Source organism: Mesoplodon bidens (genome assembly GCF_964165515.1).
Source record: "Mesoplodon bidens genome assembly, chromosome: 12".
NCBI lineage: Eukaryota > Metazoa > Chordata > Mammalia > Artiodactyla > Ziphiidae > Mesoplodon > Mesoplodon bidens.
The window spans coordinates 72,630,738-72,656,370 of record NC_138168.1 but is presented as its reverse complement, the minus strand read 5'-3'; the positions used below and the strand labels follow the sequence as shown (position 1 = coordinate 72,656,370).

The 25,633-nt window shown below is 41.9% G+C and overlaps 1 protein-coding gene and 1 long non-coding RNA gene across 8 annotated transcripts in view; one reads left to right on the top strand and one right to left on the bottom strand.

The window, feature by feature from the left end:
• AIG1 (androgen induced 1) overlaps positions 1–25,633 on the bottom strand; it is a 241,464-nt gene that overhangs the window by 66,529 nt on the left and 149,302 nt on the right. The window lies entirely within an intron of this gene.
• LOC308626362 overlaps positions 1,465–25,633 on the top strand; it is a 35,582-nt gene continuing 11,413 nt past the window's right edge. For 2 of the 3 annotated variants that reach the window (XR_014017233.1, XR_014017234.1), the window contains exons 1-3: positions 1,465–1,696; positions 17,253–17,853; positions 24,188–24,301. This is a non-coding gene — a long non-coding RNA (uncharacterized lncRNA). Of the gene's footprint in view, positions 1,697–17,252; positions 17,854–18,524; positions 21,607–24,187; positions 24,302–25,633 lie in introns of those variants that run through there. The other variant, XR_014017235.1, reaches the window with a different exon arrangement.

Sequence of the window (25,633 nt, the reverse complement as noted above, 5' to 3'; positions counted from 1 at the left end):
TTAGGAGCAAATGAGATCAAAGATTGAAAATGTTTCCAAAGCCAATTTTAGGATTTAGGATTTCCAATCCCCTCCCACTATCACTGTCCTAAGTGAGGAGAGGGAAGTGAGCACTGTCTTAATTTTCCCATCCACTACTGACATTTTTACAAGAGGTTGCAGTCAGAGGAAATAAATATGCCCCAGCTGATTTTGTCTTTTTTAAAAAAAACAAACTGGGAACATAATTTTGTTTCTTCTGATATTTTAATATACAGAGAATGCTAAGCAAAGAAAGAAATAATCTACTATGAACAGTTGATGGACTGGGAATTCCACATAGAGAAGACTTTGGATTAGGGAAATACCATATTGATAATATGTTTTTATTTCAGCAGGACCCCTTCCTCTCCCTCTTTCAGCTATAAGTTCCATTTTTATCCACTTGGCATCTGTGGAAGATTTTGATTTTGTATGGATTTAATGTTTCCATAACTAAAAAAAATAAAAATAAAAACCACTGGGCAAGAAAAATGTCTAAACCTATCAAAATGAAATTTATTGATGGCAAATGAAAATCCTAAGTTCTGGTTTAAAAAGTCAGTGGCACATATATGCAATAAAAATAGTAGCCCCAGAGATCAGCATATGATAGGACCCAAATAACCGTACAGGCCTACGAGAGAGGGAGAGAAAGTAATGGGTAGGGGTAACTTTTGAAGCATTAGTCATACTCTATTCTCCATTAAAAAATTTCTAATTTCTTTAGGTTTTTATCATAGGGCCCATCTCCCTACCACTTGTTTTCAGTGCTTCCCTCTGCACATGATATAGGCATAAACAACACTGCCTATAATTGGGAAGTTCAACTTTATTTATTTTTGCAGTACTACTCCTATGTCCTAAATTCATAATTGCTTTTTACTTGCTATTCTCTTCAACCTCCTCAGATATTTATTTGATTTATAAAACTACATATTTTCTTAAGTACCTAGGCCACCATTTACAAAGGAAGACATTCTAAAACTGGACATCAATGAAAAAAATGCCACATCATTATTTTAGTCATCTCAGCAGGGTACGAAAACACATTCTCTAACTATTCCCTAATCTTTGGACAGAGAAATGATTCACAGCCAAACAGAATATCTCAAAATCTAGAGAGGATGGAAAAATAGGGTAAATAAAATCACAGAATCTTTGTGAAGGATCAGCATATATCATCCCAACTAGAAAAATAATTAGGGAAGTTGATATAAAGCAATGTGTCCTATCTATTAGCATTCTTTGAAATTCTCATGAAAGGCGTGAACTTTCTCTCCAGAAAAATCCATAAATGCACACACACTCACACATTTTCACAAACTATTTATGACCTCCAATCCATATATGGGCATTATTGGTAACCCCATGTTACGGACTGAATTATGTTCTCCCAAAATTCATATGTTGAAGTGCTAACCCCCAATGTGACTATTTGAAGACAGTATATTTAAAGAAGTAATTGAGGTTAAATGAGATCATAAGGGTGGAGCCCTAATGCAATAGGACTAGTGTCCTTATAAGTAGAGGAAGGGACACCAGGGGTGTGACCATGCATAGAAAAAGCCATGTGAGGACACAGTGAGAAGGCGGCCATCTGCAAGCCATGGAGAGAAGCCTCAGGAGAAACCAATCCTGTCAACACCTTGATCTTGGACTTCCAGACTCCAGAACTGTGAGTAATAAATTTCTGTTGTTTAAGCTACCCTGTCCATGGTATTTTGTTATGGCAGCCCTAGCACATTAATATACCGCATTATCAGATATGAAGGAAAGTGTGGTTTGATTAGTGCTGCTAAGTACAGACCACTGCTGTTTAATACCTGAACTATTCTGTATCAGGCAGCTATTTAAGGAGCTATTCTATGTCACGCTGGCTGATGCTCCTACCTGATAGTTTACCTAAGATCACATAATCAGAGACTTCCAGAATGGGAAGGACCTACTTTTAAGTGTCTTACAAGCTATCACAACTCCTATAGCATCTTCCTTAGAAAATATAACAGAAAATACTTCATTGGAGCTAAAATTATACATATGTAAGTTAGCAACTTAAACTGGGCGGGGGGGGGAAGTACAATAGAATCAACCCATAACTAGTCCACGAGTTCATGAGTCAATAGCTAAGAAAAAGAAAAATTCTCAAGAATTTTCAGCTTCTGATGGTGTTTACAGATGCAAGATGTCTAGGACTTTGTCTCATGACAGGGTCTAACTGTTTAGGTGCCTGGGGAAAAGTCTCACTCAGATAACTAAAGTTGTTTTAAAGTTAAATTTCCCACGTGTAACATCTCTGGGGTGTCCACCTGGGCCGAAATTTCCACCTAAGGGCAGGCCACTTTAAATGCCCATCCCCTGCTTCATGAAAGCTACAGAAGTTGCAGCACAGCGGAGAATAAGGCATGTTAAATATCCTCTCTTCCAAGTAATACTGCAGAGTGGCTTGCCTTCCATTTTCCCATTTTCTCTGGATCTCTCTGTAATTACCAAGACCTGTTACTTCTGCTTATTATTAGTTTTGTTTATTTCTGCTTACATCGACAGACTCACATAAGGCAGAAGCCCACTACTTTCAAAAGGCATCTTCTCCCTACATGGAAGGGAAGAAGCCTTTGAAGAGGAAACAGGGTCAGTGGGAGTTGAGTTCAAAGCACCCCCAATGGCTAAGAAGCAAGAGAAGACTTCAAACAGGGAAAGGGCCAGTCTTTGATGAAGCTGAAAATTCAAAAGAATTTCTTCTGCTGGCCTAATGGGGAGATTCTTCCACATTGACCTGTAGGGAGAGGAGGTGGCATCATTACTAACCCGTGAGACTTAGGGTAAACAAACCGGGACCAGGAACTTCACCATAGGGGCTTCTGTGATGCTGTGGTGGAAGCTTTTGTTTAGTCTTAAGAATTTAAAAATGATTTGAAATGGTTCCTTGAATTATATTTTCTGAAAGACTTTGAAAATGATTTGCTCTCCCTGTTGAAACATTCAGATATTCAGTACAAATACTGAGGACTTCAGAGAATGAGTACACAGTAAATGCATCATTGATTATCAGCTTATGGATAAATACTTTGCTTGGGGATCATCTGTTCACATACAGTGTGAAATAATTAATGAGTTCCTGATGGCAGAGGCATAGTACTCCTAACTTCCCTACATGGCTATGCTAAAGATTTGTTAATTGGAGAATTTGTCCCAGCATCCCAACTTGACATTTGGAAAGCATATTCTCAAAGAATAACAATGGCATAAATAAATGTAAGTTAGAGTAGTTTGGTTAGCATGCTACTTGGTCTACTCTGGGCAAAATGGCCCTTACCTGGAAGTAAGCCCAGGAATTTAACTCCATTGTTTTTATAAGGAAATCCTACTGAATTCTTAGTTCCAACCAAGCAAGAAACAAATTTTGGAACACGACCCTTTCAAAATACTTAGGGAATGCCTATGGTACTTACCAGACATGGCAGACAAATTCTAAGATGTATTTTCAATGATACCAGCTTCCTGGTATCTATGCCTTTGTTTGAAGGTAGGCACTGATTTGCTTTTAACTCACGGTATTTGATAAAGTTGATAAGATATCACCTCTACGATTAGTTTAGACGAGACTGTGGGTTCTGTTTTGCTAGCAGGCTACTTCCCTTGCTGGCTTTGATGAGGCATGTAGCTATGCTGGGGAAGCCCACATAGCAAGACCTAAAGGGAGCATCCTCTGGCCAACAGATGGCTAGAAACAGAGGCCCTCAGTCCAGCAGCACTTGAAGAACTGAATCCTGCCAACAGCCATGTGCACTTACAAGGAGATCCTTCCCCACTCAATCCTTCTAATAAGACCCCAACCCTGGCTGACACTGCATTTTGTAAGAGGCCCTGTAGCAAAAGACCCAGTTAAACCACATTTGGAGCCCTGACTTCAGAAACTGTGAGATGATAAATATGTGCTGTTTTAGGCTGCGAAATTTGTAGTAATTTGTTACGGAGCCACAGAAAAAACCTAAGAAACCAAGTGTAGATTCATCTAACTATTCCGACCATACCCCTCCAAGTTCAGACTAGCCCACCATCATTACAACTGGGCCTTCAATGCTGTTTGAAAATAATTTTATTTACCTTATTAACTTCTTAGCATATTAAGGATTTTATTGCAAAATTTCTCTTCTCTTGTTGGATGTCCCCAATTCTCCCGCATTTTCTGTCTATTCAATTATCCAGTATTTTTTGGGTTCCTATACTGTTAGCTGTTCCTATAACATGCACTAAGAGAAAGATGAAGTGGATTGTAAGAATACTCTGAAGTCTGGCAGAAAGGATGGTATTCACATAAATATCTGGTTTTCAAGAGAGAAATAAGTGACATAGAAAAGGGATAAGGGGGCATGAAAATTCCAAGGAGGAGAAGGTTCTGTCTGTGGGGAGGATAGAGTCTGATTAAGCTTTGGAGATGGAGAAATGGAGAGTAGAAATGGAAGGAAGATATACAGGCGTACCTTGGAAATATTGCAGGCTCGATTCTAGACCACACTGTAAATATTGCAATAAATCGAGTCACACAAATTTTTTGGTTTCCAAGTGCAAATTAATGTTATGTTTACACTATACTGCAGTCTATTAAGTGTACAATAGCATTATGTCTAAAAAATGTACATACCTTAATTAAAAAATACTTCATTGCTAAAAATGCTATCATCTGAAGGCTCACTGAGCCTTCAGTGAGTCATAAAAGTAACATCAAAGATCACTGACAGCAGATCACCAAAACAAATATAATAATTATGAAAAATTCTGAAATATTGTGAGAATTACCAAAACATGACACAAAGACACGAAGTGAGCAAACATTGTTAGGAAGATGGAGAAAATAGACTTGCTCGAGGCAGGGTTGCCACAAACCTTCAATTTGTAAAAAAGATAATATCTGCAAAGTGCAGTAAAGCAAAATGCAATAAAACAAGGTCTGTTTGTAATGAGGTTTATTTCAGAAACAACAGTTTGTTTGATTTAAAGGGAATAAAAGGAAGGGAAGAATGCCTTTCTTATCCAGAGTGTGTGCACAGGTGGTGAAAGGAACAGTGGAAAGAATTGTAAAAAGCCAGGGGCCAGGATAGGATGGAGAAAAAGGCCAGAAAAGTCCCAGTTTTCAAGTTCAGTGCCATCTGAGGCCAGAGGAGTCATCTGGGTGCACAGAACCAGAAAATAAAAAACAATTAGAAGGAAACCAGAGAATGCATTCATTCATTCATGGTACATGCATCTGTAATGTGCAGCCCAGTTCTACTCTCATGAAGCTTGCAGACCACCTATGTCAGCAGACCTAGTCATGGTGTCACCCTGAACCTACCTCAGGCCACAGTCCCCTCCAGTTTACAAACAAATAGCATCAGATAGGTTGTCTCTCAATGTAAGAACTCTGGAGACTTCCAGGGAACATTTAAGACAGTATAGGTATTACATACCTAGGGGTTCTATAAAGAGTACCATAAATTGGATAACAAAACAATAGAATTTTATTCCCTCACAGTCCTAGAGGCTAGAAATCTGAAGTTAAAGTGTCGGTAGGGATGCAGTGCTTCCAAAGTCTCCAGTGGAGACTCCTTCCTTACCTCTTCCAGCATCTTGAGGCTGCCGACATTCTCTGGCTTGTGGCTGCATCACTCCAACCTCCGCCTCCGTGGTCAGATGGCCTCCTCTTCTCCTCTGTTCTGTCTAATCTCCCTCTGCCTTTCTCATATAATGACACTCATGATCCAGGAGAAGCTCCTCCTTTCTAGATCCTTAACTAATCACATCATTTTGCCATCTAAGTTAACAGTCATTCTTTTGCCATAATAGGTAATATTCACAAGTTCTGTAAATTAAGATGAGGACATTTTTTTTTGTTTTTGCAGTACGCGGGCCCCTCACTGTTGTGGCCTCTCCCGTTGTGGAGCACAGGCTCCGGACGCGCAGGCTCAGCAGCCATGGCTCACGGGCCCAGCCGCTCCGTGGCACGTGGGATCCTCCCGGACCGGGGCACGAACCCGTGTCCCCTGCATCGGCAGGCAGACTCGCAACCACTGCGCCACCAGGGAAGCCCAAGGACATATTTTTTGGTCAAAAATTTTTACATTTCAATCTAAACAACTCATAGAACTACTTTGAGATGTATAACTCCCCTAATGTTTGGTGGTGTAGTTAGCCCACACTCAAACCAGGGTAATTAGCAGGAAAGCATTTGAAACAAAAAAGCCACATGGTTCCTTCAGGGACAGAAGGTAGGGGAGGAAGAATATAAAGAGCTGCTTCCTATTGGAGAGCCAGCTTGGATGGGAAAGCATTCATGGAGAAGAGTGACTGAACCCCTGGGCCTGAGCTCAGGGCACACAGACAGCTGGGCTGAAGGGGGACCAGGCCAGACGTCAACCCACAGCGGTGCCGATGTGGCTCGCCTTGTTCTGGACAGCTGCAGTACTTTCTGAGAAGCCCCACGGTGCCTGCCATGCTCATAGTTTCCTTTTCCTAAGGGATTTATTATGCATAGCTTGCCATGCTGTATATCCCATGACTCTCCATTCCTGGTTGAAGCCACCTGGATGAAGAACCAGTGGTTGATCCAAAGCCAGCCTTCTGCAGGCAGTCTGTGACCCTCATGGTGACTTGCTTGTTGCGACATGTACTCAGTGGAGGTGCATCATGTGGAATCCTGACTGCTGATTCCAGTCTTTCTTTTATTTATTTATCTGGTGGTGTTGGGTCTTCGTTGCTGCGCGTGGGCTTTCTTTAGTTGAGGCGAGCAGGGTCTACTCTTCGTTGCCGTGTGTGAACTTCTCATTGTGGTGGCTTCTCTTGTTGCGGAGCACGGGCTCTAGGTGCGTGGGCTTCAGTAGTTGTGGCTCGCAGGCTCTAGAGCTTAGGCTCAGTAGTTGTGGCACACGGGCTTAGTTGCCCCGCGGCATGTGGGATCTTCCCGGACCAGGGCTCGAACCTGTGTCCCCTGCATTGGCAGGTGGATTCTTAACCACTGCGCCACCAGGGAAGCCCCCAGTCTTTCTTTTAGAGGCTTTAAATGGGAGACACACAGAGAGCATCAGCAAACAGTAGGGTGGGCTGAAGCAAGAGACACAAGAAGAAGGCAGAAAGCAGAAGCCATGAGATAGTAGAAGCTCTGTGTAAACAGAAGCTATGATGTGGGAAGGTCATCTGTAGCAGCAGCAGAAACCATAGCTGGTTATGGAATGAGAAGTCCAGAGGGAGGAACAGAGATGCAAGAGCTGAGCATTGAACTTGGGAGGCTATTAGAGTTGCTGTCAGGTTTCTAGAACTACTTTCAGATGAAAGGAGCTACTGTCCAGTCCTGGCCTTAACAATGACCTATGCTCGCTTCTCTGTGAGGCCCAGCTGCGAGGCTGCCCAGCTGGTTTTAGGTCTTCCCTCACTTTACCGTGTACCCTCCTACTGCATCCATGTGTACTTCAGTGAAAGAACCTGAAACACAGCCTGCACATCCCACTGGTGTCAATAAATAGTTAATAACTGATTATTCTGCCAGTGTGAAACTGACTGTGCATGGAGGAAAGAGCTTCAAACCAACCCTTTGTCCCCAAAGAAGAAACATGAGTCAAGGGACATCCCCATGCCTGGAAGTGGCTTTAGGATTTTCTTCAGCTGTGGGCATTAACATCCAGTGTGAAAACACTTTAAAAACTGCAATGTATTTGTAAATGACAATTAAATTACTTTGTGGTACACTTGCCCTAATTTTAAAAATATGCATACTATATAATTATGTGCTTAACTTTCACTTAATACTAACAGCCCCTCTGACAAACCAAAATTAAATGTAAGTGGGGGTTGGTTATTTCATTTCCCTTTAAAGAATGAACGTGCTTTAGATGCGGAAAATGAATATTAGATGATAGGTTGTGCTGTTTCATATATTTTTTAAATTTAAGTTTTTCAGTGGTGGCATCATTTCAGATCTATTACGCTCTTGATGTTTGCTGCGCCTCAGAATCTCTGTGGAACTTTGAGAATGGATGTCTTACCCTGGGAGATTCTGATTAATGAGGAATTCAACTAACTGATGGGAGCTGTAGGAAGCGGGGGTGGGTTACACCTACTTTTTGCCTTGATTCAAGTTCAATCGACTGAACTCACATAACTTGACCCCTGGCTTGGTGATCAGCGGGTCGTGTACATGAGCATGTGTGATCTGTGGGTGGGAGATGCTCGCCCCTTTGGTTTTCATCAGTGATCCCTCTCTGTTTGCAGTGTACTCAGAAAAGCTCTTCTCTGAGGGTGATGGGGTACGGTTCCCCTCCCACTACTCCCCTCAAAACCTTTCAGGCCTGACAAGCAACCGAGACAGGGGTTTAGGGTTTTACAAGCTTTAGCCTGGTATCTGTAATTACATCCTAAATTTCAGAGCACTAGAGACATCAAACTGTGCCTTCAAGAATATGTGAGGAAGCATGGTCTTACATGTACCATTGTGATGCACTGTATGTAACCATTGTGATGCACTGTATGTAAACAGGCAGCTCCAGCCGTGCTTTCATGAAGACACTTACAGCTCATGACTAAAATACCTTCCCTTGGCTTAAACTTACATGCATATATGGGTAAGTACTGGTAGCACATTTTTTTTTCCTGTAGAAATAATACAGAATTATTAGTTTCATAGATAATATTATTTTCAGGGCTCATAAAAACTCCACTGACTCTTTTTGTTTTTTTGCGGTAGGCGGGCCTCTCACTGTTGTGGCCTCTCCCGCTGCAGAGCACAGACTCCGGATGCGCAGGCTCAGCGGCCATGGCTCACGGGCCTAGCCGCTCTGCGGCATGTGGGATCTTCCCGGGCACGAACCTGTGTCCCCTGCGTCGGCAGGTGGACTCTCAACCACTGCACCACCAGGGAAGCCCTCCACTGACTCTTAATAGTCATAAGACAGTCCCAGGAAACCACTAAGGAGCACTTGCCTTCTGAGCCAGGCACTGATGTTCATCATAGCTCGATGTGCCAGAGAAAGAACCCAGGGAGGGTTGCTAGCAACTTCATCTGCATTCAGGGGTACAAGAAGCCAAAGAAGAGTCTCTTAGACACTGGTCAGTGGGGTTCTTATGTTTTTGCAAGGAAAAGCCAGAGGAAAACAGAGAGACCAAGAACTTTTGAATCAGATCCACCCAAGTTCAAATCCAGATCCTACTATCTATCAGCAGTCTGATCTCCGTAGACTCAATGAACACAGCAGTAGACAGCAAGGGGTAATGTTTACAGATTCCAGGGAAAGACTGCCTAGATTTGAATCCTGGCTCTCCCACTTACAGCTAGGAGCTCTTAGGCCAGTTTTTTTTTTTTTTTTAAGGCAATTTATTTATTTATTTAGGCCAGTTTTTTAACCTCTCTGCATTTCAGTTTCTTCCTCTATGAGATGGGAATATTCGTAATGAAGAATTAACCTACCCAAAGAGAGGTCTGGTCTTTGCTCTTAGCTACTAGGACTTGCTCTCTAGACCCTTGGAATATCCTGCCTGATGGGGAGTGTCTTTGTCTACCTGGGAACTTTGGCCACCAGCCAATCTAAGAATGTGATTTTATGATGAGCGCTTTGGGCCAAGTGGTAGCAGTTCTGCCCCCAGGAAGGACTGGAGACTGAAGGTCAGCCATGCAGGCAGTATGTGATTGAGCCCCAGTAAACTATGGACACCAAAGGCTCAGGTGAGCTTCCCTGGCTGGCTGTACTCTGTGCACAGGGTCACATGTCCTCACCAGGAGGAATTAATGCTGTTCAACTGGAAGTTCCACATGTGGATCCATCCAGGACTCTGCTCTGTGCCTATTCCCTTGGCTGATTTTATCTGAATCCTTTTCCTGTAATAAACATAAGCAGGAGCGTAGCAGCATTCAGTGAGTTCTGTGCATCCTTCTAGTGGGTTTTTGAACCTGAGGATGGTTTCAAGGACCCCTGAACTTGCAATGGGTGTCAGTAGTGAGGCTGGTCTTGTGTAATTTTGTAGTTGGCTCTCACTGTGGGCTGAACATTTTGCATTCCCTCATATAGTTGCTGAGAGGATTACACAAGTTTTGACGTGCAAAATATCTAGGACAATACATAGTATATAAATTGCTCAATAAATGTTGGCTATTATTTTATAAACTTTACACACACTTACAAATCATTTTTTAAATGAACACGTACTATGTGCCTGTTTCTGTGTTGAATGGCTCAAATGGATTGTCTCATTTATTTCCCACTAACTCTATGAGGAAACTGAATGAAACTTACAGGGGTTATCTAAGTTAAGTCAGTTAGTGGGCAGAAGCCAGGACTCAAACCCTAATCTTTGTGACTTGAACGCAGACCGGTATTTCGTGAAAGCCTATGCTTCTAGCTGATAAGCTAGACTGCGGCATAAGATACCACTGTTGAGGGTATACACGGACTACATTGCTATGATAACAGATGATGTTTGCAAGCCCCCGAGCAAAGTGATCAATCAATGGGAGCCACAGCCATCAAGTTCCCAGTGTTTGTCCTTCCTGCATAGAAACACACAAATATTTCTGCAGGAAAAATCTGGAAGAAGAGTCCCACTTTTGAAACTGCTTCATTGGCCGATAGCAAAGAACAGCACCCTCATCTCAAGCTTGTTTATTTCTTTTCCAAGCAATTATCACTCTGTATGATTTTAGCTTTGGGAGGGGCAATCTTTATTCTTGATTGGATTTTGTACTGCCATGTGAAATGAATAAACATTTTAGTTTCTGAATTAGAGTGTATCAAATTCCATTATAGTATCAATAAAATGAAAGAAGCAGTAAATTTAGGGTAGAACCCTCAGGGGAAAAATCAAATCACCATGAAACTCGACACACTTAAAATCTCTGGAAGCTGTGTTTTTCTCCACACCCGTTTTTTTTTTTGGTTTGTTTTTTTGTTTTTACTACTTTTGTATAAATAGATGCCATTTCAGTACACTTTGCTGCTGCACATATCAAAATGCTGTCTAGAAGAAGAAGTGACAATAAATCCTGCAATTTCTCTCCTTTGATGGATCGTACTGATGACACACCTGCTATTTCACCCTTCCTTGGCAACTAGCACCCCAGCCCTTTCTCCTTCTCAGTCTTGTTCATTTCAACTTCCTTCCTTTTTCTTCAATTTCTTACAAATTTGACTTTGTTTTTCATGCTTCCCAGAGTACATTCTGTACTTATGAAAATGTGCTATTAATAGCAATGCTTCAAATTGGGATAATTCCTCAAATTGCATGCTGCCTGGTTGCCAGGGGACCCAATTTTTTATTAGGTTCACTTGGTTCATCTTTGGGGTGCCTACTCACCTTGAAAAGTATTAAAGGGCTCCTATAAACCCTGCATAACCCTCCTATGATTTAACTGGCATGGTGTGGGAAAGGGCCAACACTTAATTGTCCCCAAATTCTCATTGAAGATAATTATTCAATCCTCTGTTTCATTCTGTTTATACAGATATTTGTTCAAACAAACAAACAAACAAACAAAACCCAGACCTAGGATAATGGCAATACTTACCACTAACCTAGGTTTAATAATACTTTTCCCTCTACCCTGAATGGTTATTGTGAGCTTCGAAAGATATCATGTACATCAGAGAAAGTGCTTTGTGAGCTGTCCTATACAAATGTAAGAGATTATTATAATATTAACTTGTGTAATGAGGGCTGGCTAGTGTTTAATATTTTGATGAATAAACGCGAAAGCCTTGTTCATTAACTGGGCTTTGAGAGGTGTGACGCTCAACTAAAAATGATAATGGTTGCTGATCCTTAATGCTACTAATTTAGTGATAACGTTACAGATTGTTTCTTCTTTCAAGGTTGAACTATTAGATTAATGGCTGAGCTTACTTCCTTTATAGAGTATTTATTTAAATATAATGACTGCTCAGAGAATGAACCTAAGTTCAAGTACTCTGGGTTGTCAGGAAAAGGCTTTAGGGGTAACAGATGCTATGAGCTTGTGAACCCAAACTGAATTTATGTATTTGTCAAAAAAAAAAGGAGAATTAACCTGTAAAATACCATAAAAGCACCTGAGTAGATGTCCAGAAGTCTTCTAAGCTCTTCACATTTTCCCAGTTTGCACAGGTAGTGCATTTTCACAATTAAATTGATTCTCCAAGCTGGTACCCCACTATGTCCACAGTCTTTGGTTTGTGGACTTCGGGTTAAACTGTTGAGGGTGAAAGTCTTCTTTCCCCTGTATCTTGTGCTCCAAGCACATTGTACCTTCTTAGCAGTGACATTATGAGTACACACCCATGTACCCATGTGACACATTTCCTGTTACTGGAGGCTACTCAATGCGCTGTGAATTCATGGAGCCCTTGTAATAATTTTATGCCCCTAAGGAGTCCACATGCTGCAGAAGGGTAATTTTTCTATAAGAAAAACCCTCAACATCTTACCTGGCGATCAAGGAGAGATGGCTCTTGACCTTTGGCCTGTCCCTTGCCCCCAGAGCCTTGCCATTCCCCCACTCAGACCTAAGGCTGAGAAAGCACTGTCACAGATCAAGCTATTCAGAGCCCCCATACCTATCCCATCTTGACTAAGAAGTGAAGTCTCTCCTCCTTCGAGTCTCGTTCATGTTCATTTCCTCTGGGAAAAACTCCTTCAGGAATAGACAGTGACTTTTCCTTCTGTGTGGCCACACCATTGAATATATAATTCTATCATTTCATCTCAAAATATTGTCAGTCACTGTTGCTAGATTTGTTTCCCTCAAGAGTCTGTGAGCTGTTTGAGGTCAGGTGCTATGTTTTGTTCATGTTTGCATCACCAGTGCTGACCGAGAAAGTAAGCAACTTTCAACTCATGTGCTAACTGTCACGGCACATGAGAGGATCTGCCTGGAGCACTGGGGTGAGGAGGATTTTGATGCTAAACCTTGGCTTGGCAGGGAAGAGTGCTGTGATTGATTAGCTATGTCTGTGCTGAGAGCAGGAGGGGAGAGCTAAGAGCTTTTCCATAGAGGTGTGAGCTTGATAATGTCTGTGGTGTGGATGGAGAATGCTTTCTGGTTCAGACTGAACGGACATCTAGTCACAGATGAGTCTGAAAAGAACAGATTACAAACACTTGTTGTTTTTTCCTTCCCTTAACCTCAACTCTCTCCAGAAAATCTCCATCTATTGAATCTTCCTTTCCCCCCACACCACAGGGGATTTCTCCTCCTATTTCACCCTCAGTGATAGTAAGGCAGTAGTCCAGAGCAATACTTCTGAACCATAGCTGGGTGGCAATATAGAATTATTTCTCTTCTTAAACAAGTTATAGAAAGTCTCCTTCCTCCACTGTCCTGTAGCAATACTATAACAATACCTATGTCACCAAATAAAATGTACAGGTTGATCTGGGGTGACTTAACATCAGATATCTTGAAAGATGAGACTTCACCTGGTCAAAAGATTCCTGGCATTTTGGAATCAAGGATACTTTATCTGGTTATTTTTAACTGGGAGGTCATCCAAAGGGAGATAAGACTAGGGTACCAAGCAAGTATATAATTATGGGAAAGTACCTTGTCAATTCCAAGAATGCATGAGCTTCTTTCTTCCCTCCTTCCCTCCTCCCTCTCTCTCTCTCTCTCTTTTCTTTCTTTGTTTCTTTCTTTCTTCCGAAATGCCTATCAATGCTATTTTCACAATTTCACTTAGCATTCCAAGAATATCACTCCGAATGACCCATCCTGGAATTATTTGGCTTTTAGTACCTTCTTGAATTGCTTTAGATAAACCGTGAATATCCTAGCTAGAATTCCAATTCTGCACTCAGTAAGGCTTTAGCATCTACATATGCAGCTGCAAATGTTCCCACACAATCAACTGACTGTTTATCAACGACCGAAAAGAAGCTGGACCAAAGATTACTGTAACCGGAAGGGAATGAATTTATACAAGCCCCGTGGGGTAATGAAAACACCCTCTGGTCGAGTCTCAAGAACCAGCTCTATCTGCCAACAAACTCTATGTGTATCTAGGATGGAAATAACCTTGGCAGAACCCCAGACCTCCAGTGGGTCATCCATCCAGGGCATCAGATCAGTGTCAGGCTCAGTAACACTTCACCTTCCATAGACCACACACAACCTGGTGTAAGAGACAGACCCCCCCCCCCACTGAAGTTTCAGTGAGGTTGTCGGGGGCACATGGTCTCAGCCATCATGTGGGACAGTCCTCTTGCAAGATGCCTAAGACATTGCCACTTCTAGGAAGTAGAAGTGTTCTGTTTCTAGTTAGTTGGGGGGGGGTTAGGTTTACCTTTCTTGGGTTTTTCCAATTGAAAACAAACTAATAACTGGTTTAGTTTTATCTGTGGGTGCCCTAGTTCTGAGACTTCTTGGACACATAGTGACTGGGCACATAGATTTAGGATTCCCCGTCCCATTCCCCCATGGCCTGGGAGTCACTAACTCTGACAGTGTTGCTGAATAACAACGGCCTATGATTTGGAGTCAAGATAAAACTGGATAGAAATTCTGGTTCTGCCAATCGGTAGCTGTGAGATTATGAGCAAGTGATTGTACCTCTTTTTCCCTTTATTAACTTTTTCATCTGAAAAATGGGGATAACTGTTTTTTTTCTTTCATAGGATTGTAAAATTAAACAAAGTTACATACTTAAGCTGCCATATAATATTCAAAATAGCATAGCCATTTTATTATTGTTATTGCTACAGATGTATCACCATGTCCTTTGATGTGAGTTTGGTTACGATATACATGTGATTTTGGTTCTGCTTTCTCATATTACATCCCAACCCTGCCACTCATACTGAAGTTTGTTTTCCCTTACGGTGATTAGAATCCTTTTTTTGTTATTTCTGAGATGTGGCTGCTTTCTCATGCCAGAAGCCTTGTTTCTTCTGGACTGAGGCTCAGTTCTCCTCACACTGTTATTACTCCCACTCATTCTCAACCCTTCCCTCTACTTTCCTTTTTACCCCAGATGAGAAGATACATTGACAAGGATAAAAAACCTGGCTGTGTGACTTTGAGATATTGCTTAAATGTTCTGTGCTTTAGTTTTCTCACCTATAAAATAGGGAGGGTAACAGAACTTACCTCATAAGACTGTCGTGAGGAATTTGTTTGCAAATGCCTTAGAACAGTGCCTGACACACAATAAGCACTGTGAAAATATTTGTTAAACAGAAATAAAAGGGAATTAAATAGAAAGTGGAAATTTTGATAGGAGGTTTAAGAGCAGGGCTGCACGGGAATAAACTCTCTTTGCCTGGCTCCTTTCTTTCTGTTTGTCTTTTAACAACCCATCCCAGAAGTGGGAAGATGGTGACAGTCAAATTTGAGTTTGGACCTGAGGAGAAAGTTGTCAAGCAAGTTTGGTTTGAGTCAGGGGTATAGGATGAGGGGTAAAAGGGCACCACATAACCCTAATGTGGCTCAGTCTCATTCACGAAGGCTGGGCTTCACGGGGGATTTGCACTAATTCTGGGCTAAAACAGGGTTTCTAAGTACGACCAGGGCCTGTCTCTTTCAGCAGCTCTCTTGACCCTGCTAAAAGTGACTTTAACATTCACCTGTGCCCAGCACAGGATCAACTGCAGAGGTTGTGGGGTTTTGTTTTTGTTTTTTTCTGATCATTTTTCTCATGCCCTGTGAGGATGGATAGAAGTTCTCCAGGCAGCCTTGCAAACATCAGGTCAATCAACGTTTGTGTAGGAAAATCTAGAGAGATCTGAGGAACATTGCCAGCGAAGGGCAAACAGGAATGTATAACATTTACGCCTGAGGAATAACTAGTTCCTCATGGAAGTCCTTTCAATCAGACACTCAGAGTGTGGTCTGTGGACCAGTGCTGGCTGTTGGTACAGATCCATGGAGAGATAAGTACAGGAACTGAGAATAAGCACCAAAAAAAGTGCCACACTAGGGAGAAAGGCTTGTTCTCCTATGGTTTCCTTTCTGCTCTGGACACCATTATAAGAAAATAATTCTGGAAACAATAGGAATCATCCTGTAACCACGAGGCATGAACTTTGAAGACGAAAGGCCAACACAGTAAGGGTGGCAGATCAGAAACTTAGAAGGAAACGAGGTCCTTGGTGGCATCATTGAGCAACTGAAATAACACCAGAAACACTTACCCTTTGACTTTTTTTATGTGAGAAAATAAATTGCTCATTTTTCAAGTCATTGGTCATGCTTTCTGTTACTTGAAGCCAAAAGCTTTCTGATTAATTCACTTCTTGAAGCTTTTTCCTGCTTTTCTCATGAACCTAGACTTTCCTCTTTTCTCTTTCCCTGCAGTTCTAAACCCTAGCCTTCCTGCGAACCTAAGTTCAGTTAGAGTAGAGATGATTTTTCTAGAGTAGATGAAGAAACCAAAGGAGGGAGAAGTTCAATGATTTGGACAGAACATACATCATACATACTGGTGCTGGCCCCCAGTTCTTCTGATTCCTGATCCTGGAATTGCAGGTCCCTGAGAGTCCCGATATACTGGAAATCTTAACTCTGAGAGTCACACAGTTGAGGGATCGTATCATTTTTGACTTTATAGTCCCGGTCTCTAGCACAGTGAGTGTACAATGTCCCTTACAAAAGTTTGTTAAATAAATAAATGTAGCCCCAACTACGTTATAAGCTCCATGAGATAAGACTTCTTCATAATTGCGTCCTCAGGGCCCAGTACAGTGCATGGCACACAGTGGATGCTCAATAAATATTGATATTTGTTGGGTGGATGAATGAACGGGAATTGCTAACGGATGCGATGCTGTATTTAAGGAGTGAGGCATTAATTAGTCAAAGGCACTAATTCAAATTCAAAGCATTGGAGAATTAATATCAAGAGGGGGGCAGTACACACAAAAAGTTAAGCTCTTGCACTCAGGAGCCAGGTGGTGATGTTTAGGTTTGGGTATCATCACTAAGTAGCAGAACAGCCATAGGTAAGTTACTTCACCTGTCTGAGCCCCAATCTCCTTACATGCAAAAACAGGAATAGGAACAGTACCTCTTTCATGTTTTTTTCTGAGGATAAAATGGAATCGTGTGAACACAAAAGATGTAGCACAGTGCCTGGTATGTAGAAAACATTGAATATATATTCACTATTATTGTTGTCTATGCTTTTGGTGCAAATAAAATTTCTTAAAGAGGTATGAGAAAGGAATGCGGTTTAGAACAGACAAAGCAGTGGCATTTGGGTTGACAATGAAAATGGGTTTTAATGGGGGGTGCATTTCTTGTGCAGGTAGCTCATTTTCCTTACAGTTTGAAGAGGGGAAAAAGCTAAGCAGATGGCCTGGTGACACAAAGGACTGCAGCCTACTGTTTCTAGAGCTTGTAAAAATGGAACCCCACGCTGCCAGCTTGGCCGAACTTCAAACGAGTCCCACGAAGAGCGTAACTTGCTCAAGATGGGGCAGGGACTTGGTGTGAAGCTCTTGAAAGTGCAAAGAACATTATCATTACATTCAGGGCAGCTTGACCCAGCGCTGGGGTCTGGCCTGAGACCGAATGGGAAGCTGGTGTCAGAAAACTGCAGTCAGACAGCGCGCTCCATGGAAGGACTCCAGGGACGGAAGCATTTGAAACCCCCGACCCCAGAATAACGACAAATTGCCAACAGATGGTGTGAGTCACGGAAGCGGAGTCTGAGTGAAGCATCTGCAAACTCACGGCCAAGGTCCTGCCCTGCTGGGCTGAGCGGGCAGACGCAAGTCCCAGCCCAGATGGCCACGGAGGTCACCAGGAGAGACACCAGCCGTAACACGCTCCACTCCCAAGAGCTCACAGCCTGTAAAGCCCACAGAGGCTTCCCAGGATCAAACAAACCAAAATATCCTGGCCAGGTAAAACTTCACAACTTTTTTGGGCTTACTGGTTCAAGAAAATAAAAATGTATCAGGGGAGAAGGGAGGAAGGTGGAGAGTCTGGGGGAAGCATTTAGCAGAAAAACTCTCCTGTTCTTCATTCCAGGAACGTATCTCAGACACTTACTTTCTCACACACAGGTTTAGCTTCAAATCAGAAACAGCCTATAGGCACGTATATATCCCACATATTTTTCCTGCAATTATTTGATAAAATATAGCCACGTGCCAAGCCATGTGCAAAAGTATCGAAATAAACTGTAGATTTTCTTCTTCTTCCAACAATATAGAAAAACATAACATGTGCCCTGATGCAGACATGCAACAATGAAAAGAAAATACTAAACACTATTAAAAAAAAATCTTGCATGGAATAAAGTCCTCATGGCATTCCAGGTGAAGACAAAGCCTGTCTTCCAGAGTTGTGCCTTCCACACATTCTACTCCTTTACCTTGTCTGTGGCCATTCCCTAACCAACTTCTGCTACTAGAATTTCAGCCCCTCTAAGGTTAGCATCCTATATTGGTCATTTTTAAATCCCCGACACCACCTACCTAACATTTAGTGGGCCCTCAATTAATGACTGATGAGTGAATGGATAAACGCATGCATACAGGGCCATGGAGTAATCATTAATTTTTTTCCCCAGGAAGGGCTGTGCATCTGACCTCAGCATGGAATAATCCCTTTGCTGTGTTGTCAGCCAGTCTGACTGAAGTTCATTTCATCTTCATCCCCCAATTAGTTTTCGCTGATGTTATGAATCATAGAATATTCACCCCCAGTTGTGAAAGGCCACTATGTAAATTCAAGGTCCAAGTATTTCTGTTCCACCCTGTTATCAATGGTGTTGGTTTAGGCTCTGGAGTCTAACTGGGATCCATTCTTCCCTGATAAAATGATCCTAATCAGGATCTGTCTGAGGAATCCTCACCCACCCCAATCCCAAAAGAGCATGTGAAAAATCTACCTTAAGAGAAAAGAAGATCCTGCAAGGTGACACTGGTTGGATGAATTCTTTTTTTCCCTTCCTACTATATTTCTCCAGCAATAAACTTTATTATTTTTCCCCCCATACAAAGACAAAACCTCCAGGTCAGTGCTCAGTTAATTTTTCTTCTCTTTTGAGACAAAGTTCCTGAAAGGTATCAGATGCTCCCAACCAAGTGGGAAAATCTCAAGGATTTTCTCTTTTCTTTGGGAAACCCCCTTAGGATACTTATTTGATTATCACTAATCACTCTAATCTACCTTTGAAAGAAGACAATTGACAAACAACAGGAATAGACCACATGCAGTCTTCCAGAGCCTAATTACTTTTTCTTCTTTTATGAGTGAGGACAATGTGTGAAGAGATCATAAAAAGAAAAATTTTACCTTTAAAAAGGCTAGTTGCCTAGTGTTTTATTTAACAGTGGGAAAAACTGTCAAAGCCCAGGTTTTCCTCTCCTCCCTCTGACGTTATCCACACCCACTAACCCCCTGGCCACCCTAGTCCCACAAGGCTGGGCAGGGGGTATGTTTTAGGAGGGCTTTGTTTTCAGAACATCATCCCTGCTGCTCGAGCACCATGGACAGATGCCAGGCAGGCACTGGAGCTGGCTTCCCAGAAGCATCTAACTCAACATGCAGATACTTTTGTTTCTTTTTAAGAAAGGAAGAAAGAAAGCCTTTTCTAATGATTTACTAACTCAGTAAACTGTGGACATGATAGAGACAGAACAGCAATTATTCACAACTGGCCCAGCAAAGCTCAGGCGATTTCCCAAGTACCTAAACAGGGTTCATTCCCCCCTTCCTCTTTATTATCTCATCAATCTACCAATCATTCCTGAATTTCCTGGTCTTTCATTTGAGCGAAATCAATCAATCAACCATGGTCATGTAATCCAAGGACTCGGTTTTGAAATTTAAGAAACTGTAGATTTTAAAATTTAGGTTGAAAATATAAGATTTGAGAAATGGCTGCAGTGTCAGGTAGAGCCTGCAGTGTCAGGTAGAGTTTGACTATGGTCCAAACCCTAAGGTGACATCAGAAGCACCTCAGGCTTCAGCCACTTTTACATGCTTTTGTCACATTCTGGGCTTCAGGGACAGGCGGGTTGGCTAGTGCTTAAAGTGGGGGGGATGTGAGACTCATGGACAGCACCCCCATCAGTGAGGACAGTACCTCGCTTTGCTCCTGGCTTCTGTTCTTGCCAGCTGCTCCATATACATTTTAGTTATTATCATTTGGCTCAGGGGACTAGCATAAGCTGGGGAGCTTCCAGAGCATCAGAAAGAGGGGGCATGGCCAGCATATCACTTTGAAAAAACACTATTTTATGTTTCTATGTTCATTTGCTCTACCTTTCACACATAAAAATGTATTGATGTGCTGTTTTGTTTTTTGTGGTACGCGGGCCTCTCGCTGTTGTGACCTCTCCAGTTGGGGAGCACAGGCTCTGGACGCACAGGCTCAGTGGCCATGGCTCACGGGCCCAGCCGCTCCGTGGCATGTGGGATCTTCCCGGACCGGGGCACGAACCCATGTCTCCTGCATCGGCAGGCGGACTCTCAACCACTGTGCCACCAGGGAAGCCCCGGTGTGCTGTTTTTGGATTAGAAACCAATGGAGTTGAAATGGAGCTGTGGAACAAAATGGCGGAAGGGCAGATGGGAAGAAAAAAAAAGCACCCTGTAAGGTAGGCAATCCTTTAAAAAAAAAAAAAAAAAAAAAGGAATCCAGAAAGCTTGTATTCTGCAGCAAAGGGAAAAGCAAAGCAAGGAACCAAATTATAAGCAGGTTATGGTGATAAAATAAGTAACCTATTTAAGATATTTGCCTTTTTAGAGAAGATGCCTAGAAAACAATCAATTTTTACCCCAAAAAGGAAAGCTATATTATAGAATTTAGGGGTTGGAACATCTTGGAAAAGAAAGTATTTGGAAGGTGATGGTGAGATATTTCCTTCAATGCATACACCTTGCCTTAAGGACAGGTGGCCTGCACGCACGTGTTTAGTAATGGCACAATGCCTGAACAAAGAGCTTTGGTGGAGGGCAGGGTCTGTCTATGAATTCACCAGGAGCTGCTTAGCCTCAGCCCAATATTTTCTCTCTTACAACCTGATAGTCTCAGTTCTTCTTCCACCTTACCCTTAAAATTCTCATAAAGGTCCAGAAAAGTGATAAAAACATAAAGCACTGGAAATTGAGAACAGTTGTCTACTAATTGCTAGAGCTTATATGAAAGTTTCATTAAACGCAGAGAAATGCAACAGACTGAGAAACACCACCAGTGTTCTTTGCACTGTGCCTCCCCAATCAACCTTTCCCACAGTTGCCAGCATAATCTTTCAAAACCTTAAATTTGATCTACATAAAACCTGTCCAAGGCAGAAAAGGGTCCTGAATGCCCACATGATTAAACTGAGACTCTCCTGACTTGGCATCTAAGGCCTTTGTGGTCTGGTGTCTGACTACCTCTTCCTTTCATCCCCCACTGTCCACACACAGGTTGTGCAAAAGGCATATCAAGGAACTCACAGTTTATTTAATATTCCAGACTTTTCCTCTGTCATCTATGCCTGTGCTGCCAAAGATAATAGCCACTAGCCATACATGGCTATTGAGCACTTGGAATGCGATTAGTTAAAATTGACCTGTGCTTTATGTGTAAAATACACACCAGATTTCGAAGACCTAGTATGAAATAAAGAATGCAAAATATCTCATCAATAGTTTAAAAATATTGGTTATCTACTAAATGATAATACTTAAGATTTGTTGAATTAAATAAAATAAATGATTACAGTTGATTTCACTTGCTTTTTTGTACTTTTGTTTACTCTGGTTCATACTTGTGGCTTGCATGATGTTTCTGCTAGGCAATGCTGATCTACAGCTATGCCCACATTCCCTTTTTCACTTCGTCCATCAAGATGCAACTCCTCACCCTAGAAGACTCAGCTTCAGCATCACCTCTCCTGGGAAGCTTGCCTAGCTGAATTAATGCTCCTCATCATAATCTGTATTATAAAAAACATTAACATGGGGGCTTCCCTGGTGGCGCAGTGGTTGAGAGTCCACCTGCCGATACAGGGGACACGGGTTCGTGCCCCGGTCCAGGAAGATCCCACATGCCGCGGAGCGGCTAGGCCAGTGAGCCATGGCCGCTGAGCCTGCACGTCCGGAGCCTGTGCTCCGCCACGGGAGAGGCCACAACAGTGAGAGGCCCACGTACCGCAAAAAAAATAACATTAACATGATACCTGACATTGCAAGCACCTCTTTAAGGTGTTGGTCTCCTCCACTAGATTGACTCTTTGAAGATAAAAACCCTTTCTCCAATATTTCTGCATGAGGCCCTGCCATTCCATGAATACTCACTTAATTAAATAAATGCCATTTTAAACTTGAGCATTCATGGTATTCATTCATTTACTCCCTAACACATATTCAGTGGGTACTTGCTATGCACTATGAGAGACACAAAGATGAAATATTATAATCCCTTATATCTGTATAATTTATTATAGTTTACAAAGTACTATTACGTCCAGTAACTTTCTTCAAAAAAAACCCTCTGCTGGGTGTAGGTCATTTTATTTGTATTCCTCTTTTAGATGAGGAAACTAAGGCCCAAAGGGTTTAAATGACTTTCCCAAGGTCATGCAACGCTAGAACCCAAGAATGAGTTTATTGCATATTTAAGGAGCAACAAATAGTTCTGAGTGGCTGAAATGATGGGTGGCAAGATAGAGAGCTGGAGACACCTTAAGGAGTTGAACTTTCTCAATGTTCCTCTACTTTTAGCCAGTCCCTACCATCTTTATGAACTCTGCCACACCTGTGAACAACCTGGACTACTATTTTCTTAGTACTTTAAAAATGGATTCTATAATATATTGACTGATTTATATTACTTTTCATGTTAAGCAGTAATAACAATGGTTTGATATATACATACTTTTATTAAAATACAATAATATGATAGTATAGTATTCTTATTAATATACAATATATTCTTAATATATAATAATTTCTATGTAATATATACTATAGTTTTACTCTAATATATGTAAAATTAATTAAACAAGGAAGCCATTAGAGGAGGAGGTTCTAATGCCAAAACCTAAGCCTATAAATGCCTCAAGGTTAAGTAATCAACACCTAAGAACAACAGATCACAAAGCCAACTAGGCTTTCCCAAATAAGGCAACTGCTTAAGCTACAGCCCATCAAATAATTCCTTGCTTTGTTTCCATGTCTTCTCTATAAAAGTCTTGCCCCAGCTCCCATCTGTGTGGTGCTTCTAACCACTTCTGGTTTGGCACTGCCCAATTCAAATTGATTTTTGCTCAAATAAACTCTTTTTAATATGCCTCAGTTTAGCTTTAAACATATATACTTATATTTTTCCTAATAAATAGTAAAATAGATATGTAAGTAGTAAAAACATTCACCAGTATGTCCCTAAAATAATTTCACACATCATTAGGAATATCCATACCATCCGCTGGGAAACTGCTGTGTACATCAGGGATCCTTTAAAGGATTTTAAACCTGGAAGTGACATAATCAGGTTGACCCTGTAGACTTCTAGAAGCCAATCTCCTAATCTGAGGGTGAAAAGAAGGAAGGACGTTGGGATGAGAACTCTAGCAAATAGTAAGTTAAGAGAAGTTATGTGAGCTTGGAACCACATTTTAAATTACCTTTAAATAAAATAAACACTAAGATCATGAAATGTCATGTAGAGTCTGATGTAATGTCAGTTTCTACCTCTGAATGAGGCCTTGTAAATGGGGCAGGCTGCATATGAAATGGTACTACATAATCCAACAAAGTTCTTCCATGACTATAGGCAAAAATCATTTTTCTGGGAGTCCAAATACCAGAAGCAACCAAACAATGAAATTATTATAAAAGGATTAAGAAAAAAAATTAAATGGTATCGGCCTGATCATTTTCTGCGGAGGGTGGTTTGCAAAGATGGTGTTATCTGATGAAATAAGAGTGACCAGTTGGCCAGGCCATGGTTGCCCAGCCCGTGTGAGACACACAATCAGTGATGTCATAGCAGTCTCCCCGTACGGCAGGAGTTGTAGCATCCACTACGTGTTCTAGTGGATTTTAAGGCATTAACTTGCAAATGTGAAATGTATATTACATGATACAATATCTTTTTTCCAACTGCCAACAAGCACCACCTATCTGTTCGGGATAGAACCCCAGAGAAGGTGGAAGAGAACTGGCACTAGGTTGTGGGAATGCTTTGTTGGGATTCCCAACTTGGGAAATATTAGCTGTGGAATGCTTCTTTCACAGAAAGAGACACCAAGGGGCTAGGCAAGTGGAGCTCAATTACACCTTAAGCTGGTGCCAGTGCTGGAATTAGAAGTTGAGTCTCTTCAGACTTCTTGGAGGCAAAGGTCTTCAAATGTGAGTAGTAAGTACAAATCGTTTTTAAGTACTTTGTTCAAACTGCAGGAAATAGAGCTGCATTCTTCACGTTGCCTCACCGCCAAGTCCAAGGGCATTCCTGGAGTCAGGCCTTCCCTCCGCAGGAGGCACAGGGCCCACGTAGGGGCCTTCAGCTTCCTCTGGCTGGAAAGATCACAGTTCCTCCCATCTGGGTTTCTACCACGGTGTTGGTGTGATCCAACAACTAAAAAGATCTCGGCCAAGCATCCTTCAAAATAATGTCTCATGAGGCCACAAAAGCAACTTTTGACTTCCTGGGAATTGAACTCTTAAATAGAGAATAAGTTGGTGTTTTACACTTGAAAGGGAAAAAAACACATTTTTAAAAAGCTAGCTCTACACCTACACAAAGAGGCAGATGAAAGTTACCTTTGCTTTCCCTGCTCCCCAGACCACACCCATCAATTTGGTGACAATCATTTCTTTATTGGTTTTGAGCTTCCGACAGTCCCCTGAGGCCAGGGTCCTCAGAGTCTCTCTCATCTGTGTAAGGAAAGGAGGGTCCTATCCCCATAATGGCTGCCCAGGTTCTCTTTCCTGCTCCTCAGCTGTTCTCTCCTTCGTGTTGGCCTATGGCTCTTTGATGCTTCCGTCTTTCTACATACTCTGCTGGTTTGGGTGCCAGCAAGGTCCCACATCCCCATGCATTAGACATTGTCATGGTGCCCACCACACACACAGTCCCCGCCCAGGGCCACCATCTTATCCAGCCCCGGTTGGAGGGACAGACTCATGTAGCCACATTTTGCACCACTTAACCCCATACCCACCTTGGCCTCAACTGATTGGATCAAGGGTGACCGCTTCATTCTAGAATAGTCTGCTCTGTAAATAGGCCTAGTGCAAAAAGTCAAGATACAGCCCATTAGATTCTCTCTTGAGGGCCTACAGTGGTTATATTAGGTGATGGGGAAAAGTAAACGATGAGAAAGCCAAAAAGGGGAGAGTGAAGGTTTTCAGAGCTCATTCCAAGGAGTCACTGGAGGTCTGTGGATGTAACACAAGGGCCGGACGTAAGGGTGAGGGGAGGTCCACAGGGAGGAACCAAGCCCACACCCACTTTATTCAGACTATTTCCATTTTTATCAGCTTTAAATATAAGATGTTGCTTGAAGAAAAGTTTTTGCTGCTTAAAAGTGTTTGAAAATCATAAAAAAGAGAAAAAATAGAACCAAAGAAGCTTAAGGAAGCTAGATAATAGCTATCTAACAGGTGAAGGAGGAGAAGTGGGCCCTAGGAGAATGGCCATTAATGCAGACCACTGATTCAAGAGCCATGTACTTCTGTTCT